This window comes from Silene latifolia, chromosome Y, assembly GCF_048544455.1.
Source record: "Silene latifolia isolate original U9 population chromosome Y, ASM4854445v1, whole genome shotgun sequence".
Taxonomy (NCBI): Eukaryota; Viridiplantae; Streptophyta; class Magnoliopsida; order Caryophyllales; family Caryophyllaceae; genus Silene; species Silene latifolia.
The window spans coordinates 104,031,648-104,035,457 of NC_133538.1; the positions used below are offsets into that span (position 1 = coordinate 104,031,648).

Below are 3,810 nucleotides of genomic sequence, written 5' to 3' on the forward strand. Positions count from 1 at the left end.
ACTCATTATCATGTTGATCATGCTAGCATGGTTGTCAATCATACCAACAAAATGAAACATGATGAATAAACACTACTACACAAATGCTCAAAGGGATCACTAATAACAAACCTGTTGGGGTATCTAATCGGTCTCTTAATCTAAGAAACCATATATTTATCAGAACTGGTCTCTTAAAATCATTGATAACACACCCGTTGAGATATCTAACCGGTCTCTTACTATAAGAGACTATTTCTTTATTATAACCGGTCTCTTAAATTATATATAAGAAACCATTTACCTATTATAACTGGTCTCTTAAAATTTAGTAATTAAACATTCAACGACGGTTAAAAATCCCTAGCAATAAAGCCGAGTAAAACCCTATGCCGTATACATCTTCTATTCTTCTTCTTCGCCGCTTGACTCCACCATCTCCACGTTATTACTCTGTGAGTTCGTGGGGATATGCAACAAAAAGTTAAAGAAAATTTAATCACGATTATTATTTTTCTTCCCTAATCCATATTCTTCCAATTTATCTTCTTCCTTCTAATTCATCTTTTTGCAACAAGAAATTAAGAAACTTGAATCTGCATTTAGCCGCCATTTTCTTCTTCCATTGTATTTTATATCAATTGTGTGCACCTGAGACAACGGAATTTAATCTAATCTAATTGAAGATCTGATTCCTCCATCCTGGACCGGATCCTCACTGAGCTCTCCAACTGGGACCTATTCCTCAACTCGCCGCTTGACTCTAACTCATTTAAGCTCTCCTTGCTATGGTCTCCTCCCCCAGTCACCTCAGTCTGGGTTTTTACGCCCAAACTGATTATTGAGTTCGAGTGGGATTTCCATGTTCTTACTGCCGCTAATTCGCCTAATAACATCCTGGTTGATTTGAGAATTACTTGGTAATTTCAATGTCAATGGAGTTTTTATTATGATTTTGAAATTAATGGTGAATTTTCTAATAACAATTGTCTGCTTATCCATTTTGGTATCTCGTGTAATTTTTAGATTTTCATCTTTCAATGTGACAAATCAATTTCATTTTACGCGTGGTTTTTGTTACAATATGGACCCATCTTTGTATATTGTATTTCGTTGATCTTCACATAGTTGAATGGTATAGAGTTTTGATGAAGTGTTTGTTGTTTCATTTTTTTACTATAGTTTTTTATGCTATGCGAATTAATGGCGAGATTTCGTATGTATTTTCAGTTGTATCGATTTCTTCTTTGAAGAACTGGTAGCAGATTAACAAGGCCCCTTTTGGTGACCTGATCCATGTTTTGATTCGGCCTGGTTGATAGGCCTGCAACCCAGAAATAGTGTGTTTCTGTTTCACAAGGTATCTTTAACTGTGTTAAAACCTCAAATTCGTAGTGTAGGCTCGCTTTTGTTGTTGGTTTCTAAATAATGCTGGTACTTTCATTGTAGATTAACAAGGTCCCTCCAGATTTTTCATCTCACTGTTAGTACCAGCTACTTGGTCAAGTCTAGATAGGCGAATTTGTGAAGACGCAGTTTACTTTGAATTGCTCTAGGATAGATCTCTATTGATTTATTTGTACTCCCCAAGTCCCTGTGCATGTAGTTACTAGTTAGTGTTGTGAACAAATTTCCACAAAACTTATCTGAGTTTTTGATACTTTTTTTCCCTCTTTGTGTACTGGAGCGAGGCCATTGTAGTGAATTCAAGTTCGAGTACAAGTTATATATTCCGATGTTGGAGTTAACTTAAGAGCGTCATTATTTCTTTTAGTTTATTTGTTTTATATTTAAAGATTAGTTTATTTGAAGCCAAATATAAGTTTGATTGATTTTAATAGTTGATGGTGATAATGTAATTTGAGATTGTAATATTTTTTTTTAGTAATTGTAATTTTTGATTAAAATTTTATTTACATTATTTTTTTGAATGGTATTTTTTTTTGTTCTCTCTTAATATCTAAGAGACCGGTTCATTTACAAAATAGGTCTTTTAGCACGGCTCAAATAGACCGGTTTCTTTGTATAACTGGTCTCTTAACACTCCTTTAAAGAGATGGGTTATAACCAACAACCAGTGTTTTAAGTAGAGAGCAAAGAGACCGGTTTTGGTTAATAACAAGTCTTTTAGTTTCACCAAAGAGACCATCTTTCTTCACCGGTCTCTTAGGCTAAGACACCTGTGAGATATAGACCGGTTGTAGTCCGGTTTCTTAGGCCATTTTCAGCCGGTCTCTTCTGGGTTTTTTGTAGTAGTGAAATGAAAGTAATTAACAATAACTAAAAAGGGATTAAGAGAATTGTACCAACTAATGATTCCAATAATAAAGCAAAGATAAAAGAAGTACTTGATGCTTGATTGAGAGGTTGTCAATCTCCCAATAATAACCCAAATAATCTTCAATTACCCAAAATAAAGGATGAACAAAAGAGAGATTAAGGAAATAAAACTTGTATTAGAACTTGATTAATTGTTGATTACAAAATTAAAGAGAGATTTGATTGGTATTAACTACTCTAAGAATTGATAAGAAGAACATGCTCTTCTAATTAGACTAATGGGGTATTTATAGTGGAGATTAGGGGGATGCATTAGGGTTAACTAAGGGCTAAACTAGTAATTACACTTTTTAGATTGAGCAGGGAGGAACCGGTATTTTTCGAAGGAAGAGCTTCTTTCTTTGTAGCTTGGAGAAGACGAAATTGCGCTGTAGAGGAATCCGAGCGGATTAGTGTCAGGACGGGCGGATTCTGGCGGTGGAACACGAGCGGCTTTGGAGGAATCCGGGCGGATTGTGTCAGTGCTAACCCGAGCGTCTTGGGATGAAACCGCACGGATTGTGCAGGTGGAGGACGGCCGGATTGTAGTCAATCCGCACGGATTGTTCTTCAGCAAGATTTCTTCTTCTTTTCTTCCCTTTTCTTCATAAATTCCTTGGGGATTTCCTTGGGGACTCAAGGATCCTTTCTCAACATTGCTCATCTACTATTATATGTACAAAGGCCTTCTAATCTTGTCTCTCCTTGATGCTTGGTCATTGGATTCGATCAATTTAGTCTCGTTTTGCCATGAAAATGCAAGATTCTTACTCCTTTCCTACCAAGGGATCAAAATCTCAAAGAATATGCAAAATAAAGAACTAAAGATAAGAAATGACCCAAATATGCACTAAAAAGCATGGGAACAAGGCTAATTCGGGGGCTAAATATGCGCTAATTATGGTCACATCACTTAGTCTAATTCATTTTCGTGCCTCTCGAATTATAAAAGTGAATTAACAAATTAATCAAAGATAGTGATCAATTATAAAAGATTAGCAAATAAAACAAGCATGTGATAGAAACTATTAAACAATATTACATCATCGAAATTTAACTTTGACAAATACTAATCATGCATAGCTTCCCTAATCCCTAGACATATGAAACTACTCAATCATATTAGAAATGAAACTAATGGTGTATGAACTAATAAACATGATTATAATGAAAATATAACTAAATAAAATGTCAAGAACTATGAATAAACTAAAAAAAGGATGACATATGAACTAATGTAATTGCTAATGATGAAAGAAGTAAATAAAATGGTAGAAACAAGCTAATAATGCTAATGACTTTGAAATATTACAAACTAATGGTGGAATTGCTAATAACTAAAATATAAACTATGAAATAACGATAATGAAGAATGCAATAACGAAATGAACAAGAAGTGAAATTACCGTTGCAAAAGAATTACGACTTGAATAAGAAGAACACAAATGACAAACCCAAGTAACTTTGAATGGAGAGATTATATTATATAGAACCAAATGCTTAAGTAAATTG

At 34.3% G+C, this 3,810-nt stretch overlaps 1 long non-coding RNA gene across 1 annotated transcript; it reads left to right on the forward strand.

Moving 5' to 3' along the window:
* Positions 1 to 465: 465 nt before the first annotated feature.
* LOC141633846 (uncharacterized) lies at positions 466 to 1,914 on the forward strand. Its single transcript, XR_012538598.1, has 3 exons — positions 466 to 879; positions 1,210 to 1,339; positions 1,667 to 1,914. It is a non-coding gene; the product is annotated as an uncharacterized LOC141633846 (long non-coding RNA).
* The last annotated feature ends 1,896 nt before the right edge of the window (positions 1,915 to 3,810 follow it).